Genomic DNA, 21,503 nt, shown 5'->3' with positions numbered 1-21,503 from the left:
TTACTCATCGCCGCGAGATGAGGCCCCATTCCCCTGCACTGCGTGCAGAGCAATTCTGTGTTCCACATCAAACGTGAAAGGAGCCTTGATTTCCTTGATGGCACTCCAGAGAAAACCCAAGATCACTGTCTCAAGTCTAGAGGGATCCTGAGGTCACTGTAGCAACACGAAAGGGCTCCAGGACCCCAAATCAACTCGAGATGAGAGCTTAGTCCCTGGCTTCGACTCAAGAAGAATACCAACTTTCCACAAGCACCTCAAGAGGAGGCATCTCTCAGCTACAAGTATGTGAGAGGGACCCTGAGTTTGTGGCCTCAAGTGGAATGGACACCGAGATGCTCTGACTCGAAGTAAGGCCGGATATCCGAATAGTGAATTGAATGCCGGCTCGTCTTGCATCTCCCAAGATGAAGAGATGTCTGAATCCCCTGTGGAGACGACAGAGAAAGACCTGTCCTCCGCCTCATCGAGACCGGAGGCCTCACATCCTTTAAAAAGTCGAGAGGTCTGCGGAGGTCAATACTTCCAAAGGAGACGATGCCTGACTCTTCTTGAAAATGGATAGGAGTCCCAGGATTCCTGTGGCACGTGGAAAGGGACTCTGGGTCTCCCGCCTCACGTGGAGACGAGTCCCAATTGCCATGCCCAGACTCGAGGAGAATCCCGAGGTGTCCCTTGCACCTAGGCAGGAGTCCTGACGTCGCTCAACAAACACGTGTCTGGAAGGGCCCTCCCCGTCGTAACTTGAGAATATACCCCAGGTTCCGGCCGCAACTCGAGAAAAACCATGAGATTTCCCCCTCGCCGCGAGATGAGGCCCGATTCCCCTGCACTGCGTGCAGAGCAATTCCGTGTTCCACATCAAACTTGAAAGGAGCCTTGATTTCCTTGATGGCACTCCAGAGAAAACCCAAGATCACTGTCTCAAGTCTAGAGGGATCCTGAGGTCACTGGAGCAACACGAAAGGGTTCCGTAGACCACAAATCAACTCGAGATGAGAGCTTAGTCCGTGGTTTCGACTCAAGAGGAATACCAACTTTCCACAAGCACCTCAAGAGGAGGCTTCTCTCAGCTACAGGTATGTGAGATGGACCCTGAGTTTGTGGCCTCAAGTGGAATGGACACCGAGATGGTCAGACTCGAAGTAAGGCCGGATATCCCTGCAGTGAATTGAATGCAGGCTCGTCTTGCATCTCCCAAGACGAAGGGATGTCTGAATCCCCTGTGGAGACGACAGAGAAAGACCTAGTCCTCCGCCTCATCGCGACCGGAGGCCTCACATCCTTTGAAAACTCGAGAGGTCCGAGGAGATCAATGATTCCAAAGGAGACGATGCCTGACTCTTCTTGAAAATGGATAGGAGTCCCAGGATCCCTGTGGCTCGTGGAAAGGGACACTGGGTCTCCCGCCTCACGTGGAGACGCGTCCCAATTGCCATGCCAAGACTCGAGGAGAATCCCGAGAAGTCCCTCGCACCTAGGCAGGAGTCTTGACGTCGCTGAACAAACACGTGTCTGGAAGGGCCCTCCCCGTCGTAACTCGAGAATATACCCCAGGTTCCGGCCGCAACTCGAATAAAACCATGAGACTTCCCCCTCGCCGCGAGATGAGTCCCGATTCCCCTGCACTGCGTGCAGAGCAATTCCGTGTTCCAAAACAAACGTGAAAGGAGCCTTGATTTCCTTGATGGCACTCCAGAGAAAACCCAAGATCACTGTCTCAAGTCTAGAGGGATCCTGAGGTCACTGGAGCAACACGAAAGGTCTCCGTGGACCGCAAATCAACTCGAGATGAGAGCTTGGTCCCTGGCTCGACTCAAGAGGAATACCAACTTTCCACAAGCACCTCAAGAGGAGGCTTCTCTCAGCTACAAGTATGTGAGAGGGACCCTGAGTTTGTGGCCTCAAGTGGAATGGACACCGAGATGCTCTGACTCGAAGTAAGGCCGGATATCCCTGCAGTGAATTGAATGCAGGCTCGTCTTGCATCTCCCAAGACGAAGGGATGTCTGAATCCCCTGTGGAAACCACAGAGAAAGACCTAGTTCTCCGCCTCCTCGCGACCGGAGGCCTCACATCCTTTGAAAACTCGAGAGGTCCGCGGAGATCAATGCTTCCAAAGGAGACGATGCCTGACTCCTCTTCAAAATGGATAGGAGTCCTAGGATCCCTGTGGCACGTGGAAAGGGACACTGGGTCTCCCGCCTAACGTGGAGACGCGTCCCAATTGCCATGCCAAGACTCGAGGAGAATCACGAGGTGTCCCTCGCACCTAGGCAGGAGTCCTGACGTCTCTGAACAAACACGTGTCTGGAAGGGCCCTCCCCGTCGTAACTCGAGAATATACCCCAGGTTCCGACCGTAACTTAAGAAAAACCATGAGACATCCCCCTTGCCGCGAGATGAGGCCCGATTCCCATGCACTGTGTGCAGAGCAATTCCGTGTTCCACATCAAACTTGAAAGGAGCCTTGATTTCCTTGATGGCACTCCAGAGAAAACCCAAGATCACTGTCTCAAGTCTAGAGGTATCCTGAGGTAACTGGAGCAACAAGAAAGGGCTCCGTGGACCCCAAATCAACTCGAGATGAGAGCTTAGTCCCTGGCTTCGACTCAAGAGGAATAACAACTTTCCATAAGCACCTCAAGAGGAGGTTTCTCTCAGCTACAGGTATGTGAGAGTGACCCTGAATTTGTGGCCTCAAGTGTATTGGACACCGAGATGCTATGACTCGAAGGAAGGACGGATATCCCTGCAGTGAATTGAATGCAGGCTCGTCTTGCATCTCCCAAGACGAAGGGATGTCTGAATCCCCTGTGGAGACGACAGAGAAAGACCTAGTCCTCCGCCTCATCGCGACCGGAGGCCTCACATCCTTTGAAAACTCGAGAGGTCTGCGGAGATCAATGCTTCCAAAGGATACAATACCTGACTCCTCTTGAAAATGGATAGGAGTCCCAGGATCCCTGTGGCACGTGGAAAGGGACCGTGGGTCTCCCGCCTCACGTGAAGACGCGTCCCAATTGCCATGCCAAGACTCGAGGAGAATCCCGAGGTGTCCCTCGCACCTAGGCAGGAGTCCTGACTTCGGTGAACAAATACGTGTCTGGCAGGGCCCTCCCCGTCGTAACTCGAGAATATACCCCTGGTTCCGGCCACAACTCGAGAAAAACCATGAGATTTCCCCTTCACCGCGAGATGAGGCCCGATTCCCCTGCACTGTGTGCAGAGCAATTACGTGTTCTACATCAAACGTGAAAGGAGCCTTGATTTCCTTGATGGCACTCCAGAGAAAACCCAAGATCACTGTCTCAAGTCTAGAGGGATCCTGACGTCACTGGAGCAACACCAAAGGGCTCCATGGACCCCAAATCAACTCGTGATGAGAGCTAGTCCCTGGCTTCGACTCACGAGGAATACCAACTTTCCACAAGCACCTCAAGAGGAGGCTTCTCTCAGCTACAGGTATGTGAGAGGGCCCCTGAGTTTGTGGCCTCAAGTGGAATGGACACCGAGATGCTCTGACTCGAAGTAAGGCCGGATATCCCTGCAGTGAATTGAATGCAGGCTCGTCTTGCATCTCCCAAGACGAAGGGATGTCTGAATCCCATGTGGAGACCACAGAGAAAGACCTAGTTCTCCGCGTCATCGAGACCGGAGGCCTCCCATCCTTTGAAAACTCGAAATGTCCGCGGAGATCAATGCTTCCAAAGGAGACGATGCCTGACTCTTCTTGAAAATGGATAGCAGTCCCAGGATCCCTGTGGCACGTGGAAAGGGACCCTGGGTCTCCCGCCTCACGTGGAGACGCGTCCCAATTGCCATGCCAAGACTCGAGGAGAATCACGAGGTGTCCCTCGCACCTAGGCAGGAGTCCTGACGTCGCTGAACAAACACGTGTCTGGAAGGGCCCTCCCCGTCGTAACTCGAGAATGTACCCTAGGTTCCGACCGTAACTTGAGAAAAACCATGAGCCATCCCCCTTGCCGCGAGATGAGGCCCGATTCCCATGCACTGTGTGCAGAGCAATTCCGTGTTCCACATCAAACTTGAAAGGAGCCTTGATTTCCTTGATGGCACTCCAGAGAAAACCCAAGATCACTGTCTCATGTCTAGAGGTATCCTGAGGTCACTGGAGCAACAAGAAAGGGCTCTGTGGACCCCAAATCAACTCGAGATGAGAGCTTAGTCCCTGGCTTCGACTCAAGAGGAATACCAACTTTCCATAAGCACCTCAAGAGGAGGCTTCTCTCAGCTACAGGTATGTGAGAGTGACCCTGAGTTTGTGGCCTCAAGTGGAATGGACACCGAGATGCTCTGACTCGACGTAAGGCCGGATATCCCTGCAGTGAATTGAATGCAGGCTCGTCTTGCATCTCCCAAGATGAAGGGATGTCTGAATCCCTTGTGGAGACGACAGAGAAAGACCTAGTCCTCCGCCTCATCGCGACCGGAGGCCTCACATCCTTTGAAAACTCGAGAGGTCCGCGGAGATCAATGCTTCCAAAGGAGAAGATGCCTGACTACTCTTGAAAATGGATAGGAGTCCCAGGATCCCTGTGGCACGTGGAAAGGGACCCTGGGTCTCCCGCCTCACGTGGAGACGCGGCCCAATTGCCATGCCAAGACTCGAGGAGAATCCCGAGCTGTCCCTCGCACCTAGGCAGGAGTCCTGACGTCGCTGAACAAACACGTGTCTGGAAGGGCCCTCCCCGTCGTAACTCGAGAATATACACCAGGTTTCGGCCGTACTCGAGAAACACCATGAGACATCCCCCTCTCCGCGAGATGAGGCCCGATTCCCCTGCACTGCGTGCAGAGCAATTCCGTGTTCCACATGAAACGTGAAAGGAGCCTTGATTTCCTTGATGGCACTCCAGAGAAAACCCAAGATCACTGTCTCAAGTCTAGAGGGATCCTGAGGTCACTGGAGCAACAGCAAAGGGCTCCATGGACCCCATATCAACTCGTGATGAGAGCTTAGTTCCTGGCTTCGACTCAAGAGGAATACCACCTTTCCACAAGCACCTCAAGAGGAGGCTTCTCTCAGCTACAGGTATGTGAGAGGGACCCTGAGTTTGTGGCCTCAAGTGGAATGGACACCGAGATGCTCTGACTCGAAGTAAGGCCGGATATCCCTGCAGTGAATTGAATGCAGGCTCGTCTTGCATCTCCGTAGACGAAGGGATGTCTGAATCCCCTGTGGAGACCACAGAGAAAGTCCTAGTCCTCCGCCTCATCGCGACCGGAGGCCTCACATCCTTTGAAAACTAGAGATGTCTGCGGAGATCAATGCTTCCAAAGGAGACGATGCCTGACTCCTCTTGAAAATGGATAGGAGTCCCAGGATCCCTGTGGCACGTGGAAAGGGACCCTGTGTCTCCCGCCTCACGTGGAGACGGGTCCCAATTGCCATGCCAAGACTCTAGGAGAATCCCGAGGTGTCCCTCGCACCTAGGCAGGAGTGCTGACGTTGCTGAACAAACACGTGTCTGGAAGGGCCCTCCCCGTCGTAACTCGTGAATATACCCCAGGTTCCGGCCGCAACTCGAGAAAAACCATGAGAGTTCCCCCTCGCCGTGAGATGAGGCCCGATTCCCCTGCACTGCATGCAGAGCAATTCCGTGTTCCACATTCAACGTGAAAGGAGCCTTGATTTCCTTGATGGCACTCCAGAGAAAACCCAAGATCACTGTTTCAAGTCTAGAGGGATCCTGAGGTCACTGGAGCAACTCGAAAGGGCTCCGTGGACCCCAACTCAACTCGAGATGAGAGCTTAGTCCCTGGCTTCAAATCAAGAGGAATACCAACTTTCCATAAGCACCTCAAGAGGAGGCTTCTCTCAGCTACAGGTATGTGAGAGTGACCCTGAATTTGTGGCCTCAAGTGTAATGGACACCGAGATGCTCTGACTCGAAGTAAGGCCGGATATCCCTGCAGTGAATTGAATGCAGGCTCGTCTTGCATCTCCCAAGACGAGGGATGTCTGAAAGCCCTGTGGAGACGACAGAGAAAGACCTAGTCCTCCGCCTCATCGTGACCGGAGGCCTCACATCCTTTGAAAACTCGAGAGGTCTGCGGAGATCAATGCTTCCAAAGGAGACAATGCCTGACTCCTCTTGAAAATGGATAGGAGTCCCAGGATCCCTGTCGCACGTGGAAAGGGACCCTGGGTCTCCCGCCTCAAGTGGAGACGCGTCCCAATTGCCATGCCAAGACTCGAGGAGAATCCCAAGGTGTCCCTCGCACCTAGGCAGGAGTCCTGACGTCGCTGAACAAACACGTGTCTGGAAGGGCCCTCCCCGTCGTAACTCGAGAATATACCCCAGGTTCCAGCAGCAACTCGAGAAAAACCATGAGACTTCCCCCTCGCCGCGAGATGAGGCCCGATTCCCCTGCACTGCGTGCAGAGCAATTCCGTGTTCGACATCAAAAATGAAAGGAGCCTTGATTTCCTTGATGGCACTCCAGAGAAAACCCAAGATCACTGTCTCAAGTCTAGAGGGATCCTGAGGTAACTGTAGGAACACGAAAAGGCACCGTGGACCCCAAAACAACTCAAGATGAGAGCTTAGTCCCTGGCTTCGACTCAAGAGGAATTCCAACTTTCCTCAAGCACCTCAGGAGGAGGCTTCTCTCAGCTACAGGTATGAGAGAGGGACCCTGAGTTTGTGGCCTCAAGTGGAATGGACACCGAGATACACTGCCTCGAAGTAAGGCCGGATATCCCTGCAGTGAATTGAATGCAGGCTCGTCTTGCATCTCCCAAGAAGATGGGATGTCTGAATCACCTGTGGAGACCACAGAGAAAGACCTAGTTCTCGCCACATCCCGACCGGAGGTCTCACATCCTTTGAAAACTCGAGAGGACCGTGGAGATCAATGCTTCCAAAAGGGACGATGCCTGACTCCTCTTGAAAATGGACAGGAGTTCCAGGATCCCTGTGGCACGTGGAAAGGGACACTTGGTCTCCCGCCTCATGTGGAGACGCGTCCCAATTGCCATGCCAAGATTCGGGGAGAATCCCGAGGTGTCCTTCGCACCTAGGCATGAATCCTGACGTCGCTGAACAAACACGTGTCTGCAAGGTCCCTCCCCGTTGTAACTCGAGAATATACATCAGGTTCCAGCCGCAACTTGAGAAAAACCATGAGACTTCCCCCTCGCCGCGAAATGAGGACCGATTCCCCTTCACTGCGTGCAGAGCAATTCCGTGTTCCCATCAAATGTGAAAGGAGCCTTGATTTCCTTGATGGCACTCCAGAGAAAACCCAAGATCACTGTCTCAAGTCTAGAGGGATCCTGAGGTCACTGGAGCAACATGACAGGGCTCCGTTGACCCCAAATCAACTCGAGATGAGAGCTTAGTCCCTGGATTCGAATCAAGAGGAATACCAACTTTCCACAAGCACCTCAAGAGGAGGCTTCTCTCAGCTACAGGTATGTGAGAGCGACCCTGAGTTTGTGGCCTCAAATGGAATGGACACCAAGATTCTCTGACTCGAAGTAAGGCCGGATATTCCTGCAGTGAATTGAATGCAGGCTCGTTTTGCATCTCCCAAGATGAAGGGATGTCTGAATACCCTGTGGAGACCACAGAGAAAGACCTAATTCTCCCCCTCATCGCGACCCGAGGCCTCACATCTTTGAAAATTCGAGAGGTCCACAGAGATCAATGCTTCCAAAGGTGACAATGCCTGACTCCTCTTGAAAATGGATAGGAGTCCCAGGATCCCTGTGGCACGTGGAAAGGGACCCTGGGTCCCCGCCTCACGTGGAGACGCGTCCGCATTGCCATGCCAAGACTCGAGGAGAATCCCGAGGTGTCCCTCGCACCTAGGCAGGAGTCGTGACGTCGCTGAACAAACACGTGTCTGGAAGGGCCCTCCCCGTCGTAACTCGAGAATATACCCCAGGTTCCGGCCGCAACTCGAGAAAAACCATGAGACTTCCCCCTCGCCGTGAGATGAGGCCCGATTCCCCTGCACTGCATGCAGAGCAATTCCGTGTTCCACATTCAACATGAAAGGAGCCTTGATTTCCTTGATGGCACTCCAGAGAAAACCCAAGATCACTGTTTCAAGTCTAGAGGGATCCTGAGGTCACTGGAGCAACTCGAAAGGGCTCTGTGGACCCCAACTCAACTCGAGATGAGAGCTTAGTCCCTGGCTTCGACTCAAGAGGAATACCAACTTTCCACAAGCACCTCAAGAGGAGGCTTCTCTCAGCTACAGGTATGTGAGAGTGACCCTGAATTTGTGGCCTCAAGTGTAATGGACACCGAGATGCTCTGACTCGAAGTAAGGCCGGATATCCCTGCAGTGAAATGAATGCAGGCTCGTCTTGCATCTCCCAAGACGAGGGATGTCTGAAAGCCCTGTGGAGACGACAGAGAAAGACCTAGTCCTCCGCCTCATCGCGACCGGAGGCCTCACATCCTTTGAAAACTCGAGAGGTCTGCGGAGATCAATGCTTGCAAAGGAGACAATGCCTGACTCCTCTTGAAAATGGATAGGAGTCCCAGGATCCCTGTCGCACGTGGAAAGGGACCCTGGGTCTCCCGCCTCAAGTGGAGACGCGTCCCAATTGCCATGCCAAGACTCGAGGAGAATCCCAAGGTGTCCCTCGCACCTAGGCAGGAGTCCTGACATCGCTGAACAAACACGTGTCTGGAAGGGCCCTCCCCGTCGTAACTCGAGAATATACCCCAGGTTCCAGCAGCAACTCGAGAAAAACCATGAGACTTCCCCCTCGCCGCGAGATGAGGCCCGATTCCCCTGCACTGCGTGCAGAGCAATTCCGTGTTCGACATCAAAAGTGAAAGGAGCCTTGATTTCCTTGATGGCACTCCAGAGAAAACCCAAGATCACTGTCTCAAGTCTAGAGGGATCCTGAGGTAACTGTAGGAACACGAAAAGGCACCGTGGACCCCAAAACAACTCAAGATGAGAGCTTAGTCCCTGGCTTCGACTCAAGAGGAATTCCAACTTTCCTCAAGCACCTCAGGAGGAGGCTTCTCTCAGCTACAGGTATGAGAGAGGGACCCTGAGTTTGTGGCCTCAAGTGGAATGGACACCGAGATACACTGCCTCGAAGTAAGGCCGGATATCCCTGCAGTGAATTGAATGCAGGCTCGTCTTGCATCTCCCAAGAAGATGGGATGTCTGAATCACCTGTGGAGACCACAGAGAAAGACCTAGTTCTCGCCACATCGCGACCGGAGGTCTCACATCCTTTGAAAACTCGAGAGGACCGTGGAGATCAATGCTTCCAAAAGGGACGATGCCTGACTCCTCTTGAAAATGGACAGGAGTTCCAGGATCCCTGTGGCACGTGGAAAGGGACACTTGGTCTCCCGCCTCATGTGGAGACGCGTCCCAATTGCCATGCCAAGATTCGGGGAGAATCCCGAGGTGTCCTTCGCACCTAGGCATGAATCCTGACGTCGCTGAACAAACACGTGTCTGCAAGGTCCCTCCCCGTTGTAACTCGAGAATATACATCAGGTTCCAGCCGCAACTTGAGAAAAACCATGAGACTTCCCCCTCGCCGCGAAATGAGGCCCGATTCCCCTGCACTGCGTGCAGAGCAATTCCGTGTTCCCCATCAAATGTGAAAGGAGCCTTGATTTCCTTGATGGCACTCCAGAGAAAACCCAAGATCACTGTCTCAAGTCTAGAGGGATGAGGTCACTGGAGCAACATGACAGGGCTCCGTTGACCCCAAATCAACTCGAGATGAGAGCTTAGTCCCTGGATTCGAATCAAGAGGAATACCAACTTTCCACAAGCACCTCAAGAGGAGGCTTCTCTCAGCTACAGGTATGTGAGAGCGACCCTGAGTTTGTGGCCTCAAATGGAATGGACACCAAGATTCTCTGACTCGAAGTAAGGCCGGATATTCCTGCAGTGAATTGAATGCAGGCTCGTTTTGCATCTCCCAAGATGAAGGGATGTCTGAATACCCTGTGGAGACCACAGAGAAAGACCTAATTCTCCCCCTCATCGCGACCCGAGGCCTCACATCTTTGAAAATTCGAGAGGTCCACAGAGATCAATGCTTCCAAAGGTGACAATGCCTGACTCCTCTTGAAAATGGATAGGAGTCCCAGGATCCCTGTGGCACGTGGAAAGGGACCCTGGGTCCCCGCCTCACGTGGAGACGCGTCCGCATTGCCATGCCAGGACTCGAGGAGAATCCCGAGGTGTCCCTCGCACCTAGGCAGGATTCCTGACGTCGCTGAACAAACACGTGTCTGGAAGGGCCCTCCCCGTCGTAACTCGAGAATATACCCCAGGTTCCGGCCGCAACTCGAGAAAAACCATGAGACTTCCCCCTCGCCGTGAGATGAGGCCCGATTCCCCTGCACTGCATGCAGAGCAATTCCGTGTTCCACATTCAACGTGAAAGGAGCCTTGATTTCCTTGATGGCACTCCAGAGAAAACCCAAGATCACTGTTTCAAGTCTAGAGGGATCCTGAGGTCACTGGAGCAACTCGAAAGGGCTCTGTGGACCCCAACTCAACTCGAGATGAGAGCTTAGTCCCTGGCTTCAAATCAAGAGGAATAGCAACTTTCCATAAGCACCTCAAGAGGAGGCTTCTCTCAGCTACAGGTATGTGAGAGTGACCCTGAATTTGTGGCCTCAAGTGTAATGGACACCGAGATGCTCTGACTCGAAGTAAGGCCGGATATCCCTGCAGTGAATTGAATGCAGGCTCGTCTTGCATCTCCCAAGACGAGGGATGTCTGAAAGCCCTGTGGAGACGACAGAGAAAGACCTAGTCCTCCGCCTCATCGCGACCGGAGGCCTCACATCCTTTGAAAACTCGAGAGGTCTGCGGAGATCAATGCTTCCAAAGGAGACAATGCCTGACTCCTCTTGAAAATGGATAGGAGTCCCAGGATCCCTGTCGCACGTGGAAAGGGACCCTGGGTCTCCCGCCTCAAGTGGAGACGCGTCCCAATTGCCATGCCAAGACTCGAGGAGAATCCCAAGGTGTCCCTCGCACCTAGGCAGGAGTCCTGACGTCGCTGAACAAACACGTGTCTGGAAGGGCCCTCCCCGTCGTAACTCGAGAATATACCCCAGGTTCCAGCAGCAACTCGAGAAAAACCATGAGACTTCCCCCTCGCCGCGAGATGAGGCCCGATTCCCCTGCACTGCGTGCAGAGCAATTCCGTGTTCGACATCAAAAGTGAAAGGAGCCTTGATTTCCTTGATGGCACTCCAGAGAAAACCCAAGATCACTGTCTCAAGTCTAGAGGGATCCTGAGGTAACTGTAGGAACACGAAAAGGCACCGTGGACCCCAAAACAACTCAAGATGAGAGCTTAGTCCCTGGCTTCGACTCAAGAGGAATTCCAACTTTCCTCAAGCACCTCAGGAGGAGGCTTCTCTCAGCTACAGGTATGAGAGAGGGACCCTGAGTTTGTGGCCTCAAGTGGAATGGACACCGAGATACACTGCCTCGAAGTAAGGCCGGATATCCCTGCAGTGAATTGAATGCAGGCTCGTCTTGCATCTCCCAAGAAGATGGGATGTCTGAATCACCTGTGGAGACCACAGAGAAAGACCTAGTTCTCGCCACATCGCGACCGGAGGTCTCACATCCTTTGAAAACTCGAGAGGACCGTGGAGATCAATGCTTCCAAAAGGGACGATGCCTGACTCCTCTTGAAAATGGACAGGAGTTCCAGGATCCCTGTGGCACGTGGAAAGGGACACTTGGTCTCCCGCCTCATGTGGAGACGCGTCCCAATTGCCATGCCAAGATTCGGGGAGAATCCCGAGGTGTCCTTCGCACCTAGGCATGAATCCTGACGTCGCTGAACAAACACGTGTCTGCAAGGTCCCTCCCCGTTGTAACTCGAGAATATACATCAGGTTCCAGCCGCAACTTGAGAAAAACCATGAGACTTCCCCCTCGCCGCGAAATGAGGCCCGATTCCCCTGCACTGCGTGCAGAGCAATTCCGTGTTCCCCATCAAATGTGAAAGGAGCCTTGATTTCCTTGATGGCACTCCAGAGAAAACCCAAGATCACTGTCTCAAGTCTAGAGGGATGAGGTCACTGGAGCAACATGACAGGGCTCCGTTGACCCCAAATCAACTCGAGATGAGAGCTTAGTCCCTGGATTCGAATCAAGAGGAATACCAACTTTCCACAAGCACCTCAAGAGGAGGCTTCTCTCAGCTACAGGTATGTGAGAGCGACCCTGAGTTTGTGGCCTCAAATGGAATGGACACCAAGATTCTCTGACTCGAAGTAAGGCCGGATATTCCTGCAGTGAATTGAATGCAGGCTCGTTTTGCATCTCCCAAGATGAAGGGATGTCTGAATACCCTGTGGAGACCACAGAGAAAGACCTAATTCTCCCCCTCATCGCGACCCGAGGCCTCACATCTTTGAAAATTCGAGAGGTCCACAGAGATCAATGCTTCCAAAGGTGACAATGCCTGACTCCTCTTGAAAATGGATAGGAGTCCCAGGATCCCTGTGGCACGTGGAAAGGGACCCTGGGTCCCCGCCTCACGTGGAGACGCGTCCGCATTGCCATGCCAGGACTCGAGGAGAATCCCGAGGTGTCCCTCGCACCTAGGCAGGATTCCTGACGTCGCTGAACAAACACGTGTCTGGAAGGGCCCTCCCCGTCGTAACTCGAGAATATACCCCAGGTTCCGGCCGCAACTCGAGAAAAACCATGAGACTTCCCCCTCGCCGTGAGATGAGGCCCGATTCCCCTGCACTGCATGCAGAGCAATTCCGTGTTCCACATTCAACGTGAAAGGAGCCTTGATTTCCTTGATGGCACTCCAGAGAAAACCCAAGATCACTGTTTCAAGTCTAGAGGGATCCTGAGGTCACTGGAGCAACTCGAAAGGGCTCTGTGGACCCCAACTCAACTCGAGATGAGAGCTTAGTCCCTGGCTTCAAATCAAGAGGAATAGCAACTTTCCATAAGCACCTCAAGAGGAGGCTTCTCTCAGCTACAGGTATGTGAGAGTGACCCTGAATTTGTGGCCTCAAGTGTAATGGACACCGAGATGCTCTGACTCGAAGTAAGGCCGGATATCCCTGCAGTGAATTGAATGCAGGCTCGTCTTGCATCTCCCAAGACGAGGGATGTCTGAAAGCCCTGTGGAGACGACAGAGAAAGACCTAGTCCTCCGCCTCATCGCGACCGGAGGCCTCACATCCTTTGAAAACTCGAGAGGTCTGCGGAGATCAATGCTTCCAAAGGAGACAATGCCTGACTCCTCTTGAAAATGGATAGGAGTCCCAGGATCCCTGTCGCACGTGGAAAGGGACCCTGGGTCTCCCGCCTCAAGTGGAGACGCGTCCCAATTGCCATGCCAAGACTCGAGGAGAATCCCAAGGTGTCCCTCGCACCTAGGCAGGAGTCCTGACGTCGCTGAACAAACACGTGTCTGGAAGGGCCCTCCCCGTCGTAACTCGAGAATATACCCCAGGTTCCAGCAGCAACTCGAGAAAAACCATGAGACTTCCCCCTCGCCGCGAGATGAGGCCCGATTCCCCTGCACTGCGTGCAGAGCAATTCCGTGTTCGACATCAAAAGTGAAAGGAGCCTTGATTTCCTTGATGGCACTCCAGAGAAAACCCAAGATCACTGTCTCAAGTCTAGAGGGATCCTGAGGTAACTGTAGGAACACGAAAAGGCACCGTGGACCCCAAAACAACTCAAGATGAGAGCTTAGTCCCTGGCTTCGACTCAAGAGGAATTCCAACTTTCCTCAAGCACCTCAGGAGGAGGCTTCTCTCAGCTACAGGTATGAGAGAGGGACCCTGAGTTTGTGGCCTCAAGTGGAATGGACACCGAGATACACTGCCTCGAAGTAAGGCCGGATATCCCTGCAGTGAATTGAATGCAGGCTCGTCTTGCATCTCCCAAGAAGATGGGATGTCTGAATCACCTGTGGAGACCACAGAGAAAGACCTAGTTCTCGCCACATCGCGACCGGAGGTCTCACATCCTTTGAAAACTCGAGAGGACCGTGGAGATCAATGCTTCCAAAAGGGACGATGCCTGACTCCTCTTGAAAATGGACAGGAGTTCCAGGATCCCTGTGGCACGTGGAAAGGGACACTTGGTCTCCCGCCTCATGTGGAGACGCGTCCCAATTGCCATGCCAAGATTCGGGGAGAATCCCGAGGTGTCCTTCGCACCTAGGCATGAATCCTGACGTCGCTGAACAAACACGTGTCTGCAAGGTCCCTCCCCGTTGTAACTCGAGAATATACATCAGGTTCCAGCCGCAACTTGAGAAAAACCATGAGACTTCCCCCTCGCCGCGAAATGAGGCCCGATTCCCCTGCACTGCGTGCAGAGCAATTCCGTGTTCCCCATCAAATGTGAAAGGAGCCTTGATTTCCTTGATGGCACTCCAGAGAAAACCCAAGATCACTGTCTCAAGTCTAGAGGGATGAGGTCACTGGAGCAACATGACAGGGCTCCGTTGACCCCAAATCAACTCGAGATGAGAGCTTAGTCCCTGGATTCGAATCAAGAGGAATACCAACTTTCCACAAGCACCTCAAGAGGAGGCTTCTCTCAGCTACAGGTATGTGAGAGCGACCCTGAGTTTGTGGCCTCAAATGGAATGGACACCAAGATTCTCTGACTCGAAGTAAGGCCGGATATTCCTGCAGTGAATTGAATGCAGGCTCGTTTTGCATCTCCCAAGATGAAGGGATGTCTGAATACCCTGTGGAGACCACAGAGAAAGACCTAATTCTCCCCCTCATCGCGACCCGAGGCCTCACATCTTTGAAAATTCGAGAGGTCCACAGAGATCAATGCTTCCAAAGGTGACGATGCCTGACTCCTCTTGAAAATGGATAGGAGTCCCAGGATCCCTGTGGCACGTGGAAAGGGACCCTGGGTCCCCGCCTCACGTGGAGACGCGTCCGCATTGCCATGCCAAGACTCGAGGAGAATCCCGAGGTGTCCCTCGCACCTAGGCAGGAGTCCTGACGTCGCTGAACAAACACGTGTCTGGAAGGGCCCTCCCCGTCGTAACTCGAGAATATACCCCAGGTTCCGGCCGCAACTCGAGAAAAACCATGAGACTTCCCCCTCGCCGCTGGATGAAGCCCGATTCCCCTGCACTGCGTACAGAACAATTCCGTGTTCCACATCAAACGTGAAAGGAGCCTTGATTTCCTTGATGGCACTCCATACAAAACCCAAGATCACTGTCTCAAGTCTAGAGGGATCCTGAGGTCACTGGAGCAACAGGAAAGGGCTCCGTGCACCCCAAATCAACTCGAGATGAGAGCTTAGTCCCTGGCTGCGGCTCAAGAGGAATACCAACTTTCGACAAGCACCTCAAGAGGAGGCTTCTCTCAGCTACAGGTATGTGAGAGGGCCCCTGAGTTTGTGACCTCAAGTGGATGGACACCGAGATGCTCTGACTCGAAGTAAGGCCGGATATCCCTGCAGTGAATTGAATGCAGGCTCGTCTTGCATCTCCCAAGACGAAGGGATGTCTGAATCTCCTGTGGAGACCATAGAGAAAAACCTAATTCTCCGCCTCATCACGAGCAGAGGTCTCACATCCTTTGAAAACTCGAGAGGTCCGCGGAGATCATTGCTTCCAAAGGAGACGATGCCTGACTCCTCTTGAAAATGGATAGGAGTCCCAGGATCCCTGTGGCACGTGGAAAGGGACCCTGGGTCTCCCGCCTCACGTGGAGACGCGTCCCAATTGCCATGCCAAGACTCGAGGAGAATCCCGAGGTGTACCTCGCACCTAGGCAGGAGTCCTGACGTCGCTGAACAAACACGTGTCTGGAAGGGCCCTCCCCGTCGTAACTCGAGAATATACCCCAGGTTCGGGCCGCAACTCGAGAAAAACCATGAAACTTCCCCCTCGCCGCGAGATGAGGCCTGATTCCCCTGCACTGCGTGCAGAGCAATTCCGTTTTCCACATCAAAAGTGAATGGAGCCTTGATTTCCTTGATGGCCCTCCAGAGAAAACCCAAGATCACTGTCTCAAGTCTAGAGGGATCCTGAGGTCAATGGAGCAACAGGAAAGGGCTCCGTGGACCCCAAATCAACTCGAGATGAGAGCTTAGTACCTGGCTTCGACTCAAGAGGAATATCAACTTTCCACAAGCACCTCAAGAGGAGGCTTCTCTCAGCTACAGGTATGTGAGAGGGACCCTGAGTTTGTGGCCTCAAGTGGAATAGACACCGAGATGCTCTGACTCGATGTAAGGCTGGATATCCGTGCAGTGAATTGAATGCAGGCTCGTCTTTCATGTCCCAAGACGAAGGGATGTCTGAATCCCCTGTGGAGACCACAGAGAAAGACCTAGTTCTCCGCATCATCGCGACCGGAGGCCTCACATCCTTTGAAAACTCGAGAGGTCCTCGGAGATCAATGCTTCCAAAGGAGACGATGCCTGACTCCTCTTGAAAATGGATAGGAGTCCCAGGATCCCTGTGGCACGTGGAAAGGGACCCTGGGTCTACCGCCTCACGTGGAGACGCCTCCCAATTGCCATGCCAAGACTCGAGGAGAATCCCGAGGTGTCCCTCGCTCCTAGGCAGGAGTCCTGACGTCGCTGAACAAACACGTGTCTGGAAGGGCCCTCCCCGTCGTAACTCGAGAATATACCCCAGGTTCCGGCCGCAACTCGAGAAAAAGCATGACATTTCCCCCTCGACGCTAGTTGAGGCCCGATTCCCCTGCACTGCATGCAGAGCAATTCCGTGTTCCACCTCAAACGGGAAAGGAGCCTTGATTTCCTTGATGGCACTCCAGAGAAAACCCAAGATCACTGTCTCAAGTCTAGAGGGATCCTGAGGTCACTGGAGCAACACGAAAGGGCTCCGTGGACCCCAAATCAACTCGAGATGAGAGCTTAGTCCCTGGCTTCGACTCAAGAGGAATATCAACTTTCCACAAGCACCTCAAGAGGAGGCTTCTCTCAGCTACAGGTATGTGAGAGGGCCCCTGAGTTTGTGGCCTCAAGTGGAATGGACACCGAGATGCTCTGACTCGAAGTAAGGCCGGATATCCCTGCAGTGAATTGAATGCAGGCTCGTCTTGCATCTCCCAAGACGAAGGGATGTCTGAATCCCCTGTGGAGACCACAGAGAAAGACCTAGTCCTCCGCCTCATCGCGACCAAAGGCCTCACATCCTTTGAAAATTCGAGAGGTCCGCGGAGATCAATGCTTCCAAAGGAGACGATGCCTGACTCCTCTTGAAAATGGATGGGAGTCCCAGGATCCCTGTCGCACATGGAAAGGGACACTGGGTCTCCCGCCTCACGTGGAGAAGCGTCCCAATTGCCATGCCAAGACTCGAGGAGAATCCCGAGGTGTCCCTCGCACCTAGGAAGGAGTCCTGACGTCGCTGAACAAACACGTGTCTGGAAGGGCCCTCCCTGTCGTAACTCGAGAATATACCCCAGGTTCCGGCCGCAACTCGAGAAAAACCATGAGACTTCACCCTCGCCGCTGGATGAAGCCCGATTCCCCTGCACTGCGTGCAGAACAATTCCGTGTTCCACATCAAACGTGAAAGAAGCCTTGATTTCCTTGATGGCACTCCAGAGAAAACCCAAGATCACTGTCTCAAGTCTAGAGGAATCCTGAGGTCACTGGAGCAACACGAAAGGGCTCCGTGGACCCCAAATCAACTCGAGATGAGAGCTTAGTCCCTGGCTTCGACTCAAGAGGAATACCAACTTTCCACAAGCACCTCAAGGGGAGGCTTCTCTCGGCTACAGGTATGTGAGAGGGACCCTGAGTTTGTGGCCTCAAGTGGAATGGACACCGAGATGCTCTGACTCGAAGTAAGGCCTGATATCCCTGCAGTGAATTGAATGCAGGCTCGTCTTGCATCTCCCAAGATGAAGGGATGTCTGAATCCCCTGTGGAGGCCACAGAGAAAGACCGAGTTCTCCGTCTCATCGCGACCGGAGGCCTCACATCCTTTGAAAACTCGAGAGGTCCACGGAGATCAATGCTTCCAAAGGAGACGATGCCTGACTCCTCTTGAAAATGGATAGGAGTCCCAGGATTCCTGTGGCACGTGGAAAGGGACCCTGGGTCTCCCGCCTCACGTGGAGACGCGTCCCAATTGCCATGCCAAGACTCGAGGAGAATCCCGAGGTGTCCCTCGCACCTAGGCAGGAGTCCTGACGTCGCTGAACAAACACGTGTCTGGAAGGGCCCTCCCCGTCGTAACTCGAGAATATACCCCAGGTTCGGGCCGCAACTTGAGAAAAACCATGTGATTTCCCCCTCGCCGCGAGTTGAGGCCCGATTCCCCTGCACTGCATGCAGAGCAATTCCGTGTTCCACATCAAACGAGAAAAAAGCCTTGATTTCCTTGATGGCATTCCAGAGAAAACCCAAGATTACTGTCTTAAGTCTAGAGGGATCCTGAGGTCACTGTAGCAACATGAAAGGGCTCTGTGGTCCCCAAATCAACTCGAGATGAGAGCTTAGTCCCTGGCTTCGACTCAAGAGGAATACCAACTTTCCACAAGCAGCTCAAGAGGAGGCTTCTCTCAGCTACATGTATGTGAGAGGGCCCCTGAGTTTGTGGCCTCAAATGGAATGGACACCGAGATGCTCTGACTCAAAGTAAGGCTGAATATCCCTGCAGTGAATTGAATGCAGGCTCGTCTTGCATCTCCCAAGACGAAGGGATGTCTGAACGCCTGTGGAGACCACAGAGAAAGACCTAATTCTCCGCCTCATCACGAGCGGAGGCCTCACATCCTTTGAAAACTCGCGAGGTCCGCGGAGATCAATGCTTCCAAAGGAGACGATGCCTGACTCCTCTTTAAAATGGATAGGAGTCCCAGGATCCCTGTGGCACGTAGAAAGGGACCCTGGGTCTCCCGCCTCACGTGCAGACGCGTCCCAATTGCCATGCCAAGACTCGAGGAGAATCCCGAGGTGTCCCTCGCACCTAGGCAGGAGTCCTGACGTCGCTGAACAAACACGTGTCTGGAAGGGGCCTCCCCGTGGTAACTCGAGAATATACCCAAGGTTCCGTCCGCAACTCGAGAAAAACCATGAGATTTCCCCCTCGCCCCTAGTTGAGGCCCAATTCCCCTGCACTGCATGCAGAGCAATTCCGTGTTCCATATCAAACGGGAAACGAGCCTTGATTTCCTTGATGGCACTCCAGAGAAAAGCCAAGATCACTGTCTCAAGTCTAGAGGGATCCTGAGGTCACTGGAGCAACAAGAAAGGGCTCCGTGGACCCCAAATCAACTCGAGATGAGAGCTTAGTCCCTGGCTTCGACTCAAGAGGAATACCAACTTTCCACAAGCACCTCAAGAGGAGGCTACTCTCAACTAATGGTATGTGAGAGGGACCCTGAGTTTGTGGCCTCAAGTGGAATGGACACCGAGATGCTCTCACTCGAAGTAAGTCCAGATATCCCTGCAGTGAATTGAATGCAGGCTCGTCTTGCATCTCCCAAGACGAAGGGATGTCTGAATCCCATGTGGAGACCACAGAGAAAGACCTAGTTCTCCGCCTCATCGTGAACGTAGGCCTCACATCCTTTGAAAACTCGAGAGGTCTGCGGAGATCAATGCTTCCAAAGGAGACGATGCCTGACTCCTCTTGAAAATGGACAGGAGTCGCAGGATCCCTGTGGCACGTGGAAAGGGACACTGGGTCTCCCACCTCACGTGGAGACGCGTCCCAATTGCCATGCCAAGACTCGAGGAGAATCCCGAGGTGTCCCACGCACCTAGGCAGGAGTCCTGACGTCGCTGAACAAACACGTGTCTGGAAGGGCCCTCCCCGTCGTAACTCGAGAATATACCCTAGGTTCCGGCCGCAACTCGGGAAAAACCATGAGACTTCCCCCTCGCCGCGAGATGAGGCCCGATTCCCCTGCACTGCGTGCAGAGCAATTCCGTGTTCCACATCAAACGTGAAAGGAGCCTTGATTTCCTTGATGGCACTCCAGAGAAAACACAAAATCACTGTCTCAAGTCTAGAGGGATCCTGAGGTCACTGGAGCAACACGAAAGGGCTCCGTGGAACCCAAATCAACTGGAGATGAGAGATTAGTCCCTGGCTTCAACTCAAGAGGAATACGAACTTTCCACAAGCCCCTCAACAGGAGGCTTCTCTCAGCTACAGGTATGTGAGAGGGACCCTGAGTTTGTGGCCTCAAGTGGAATGGACACCGAGATGCTCTGACTCGAAGTAAGGCCAGATATCCCTGCAGTGAATTGAATGCAGCCTCGTCTTGCATCTCCCAAGACGAAGGGATGTCTGAATCCCCTGTGTAGACCACAGAGAAAGACCTAGTTCTCCGCCTCATCGCGACCGGAGGCCTCACATCCTTTGAAAACTCTAGAAGTCCGCGGAGATCAATGCTTCCAAAGCAGACGATGCCTGACTCCTCTTGAAAATGGACAGGAGTCCCAGGATCCCTGTGGCACGTGGAAAGGGACCCTGGGTCTCCCGCCTCACGTGGAGACGCTTCCCAATAGCCATGCCAAGACTCGAGGAGAATCCCGAGGTGTCCCTCGCACCTAGGCAGGAGTCCTGACGTGGCTGAAAAAACACGTGTCTGGAAGGGCCCTCCCCGTCCTAACTCGAGAATATACCCCAGGTTCCGGCCGCAACTCGAGAAAAACCATGAGACTTCCCCCTCGCCGCGAGATGAGGCCCGATTCCCCTGCACTGCGTGCAGAACAATTCCGTGTTCCACATCAAACCTGAAAGGAGCCTTGATTTCCTTGATGGCACTCCAGAGAAAACCCAAGATCACTGTCTCAAGTCTAGAGGGATCCTGAGGTCACTGGAGCAACACGAAAGGGCTCCGTGGACCCCAAATCAACTCGAGATGAGAGCTTAGTCCCTGGCTTAGACTCAAGAGGAATACCAACTTTCCACAAGCACCTAAAGAGGAGGCTTCTCCCAGCTACATGTATATTTGAGGGACCCCGAGTTTGTGGACTCAAGTGGAATGGACACCGAGATGCTCTGACTCGAAGTAAGGCCGGATATCCCTGCAGTGAATTGAATGCAGGCTCGTCTTGCATCTCCCAAGACGAAGGGATGTCTGAATCCCCTGTGGAGACCACAGAGAAAGACCTAGTCCTCGGCCTCATCGCGAGCGGAGGCCTCACATCCTTTGAAAACTCGCGAGGTCCGCGGAGATCAATGCTTCCAAAGGAGACGATGCCTGACTCGTCTTTAAAATGGATAGGAGTCCCAGGATCACTGTGGCACGTGGAAAGGGACCCTGGGTCTCCCGCCTCACGTGGAGACGCGTCCCAATTGCCATGCCAAGACTCGAGGAGAATCCCAAGGTGTCCCTCGCACCTAGGCAGGAGTCCTGACGTCGCTGAACAAACACGAGTCTGGAAGGGCCCTCCCCGTCGTAACTCGAGAATATACCCCAAGTCCCGGCCGCAACTCGAGAAAAACCATGAAACTTCCCCCTCGCCGCGAGATGAGGCCCGATTCCCCTGCCCTGCAT

Source organism: Dama dama, chromosome 9 (genome assembly GCF_033118175.1).
Source record: "Dama dama isolate Ldn47 chromosome 9, ASM3311817v1, whole genome shotgun sequence".
NCBI classification, from domain to species: Eukaryota; Metazoa; Chordata; class Mammalia; order Artiodactyla; family Cervidae; genus Dama; species Dama dama.
The sequence above is the reverse complement of the archived record's forward strand: the minus strand, read 5'-3'. Positions refer to the sequence as shown.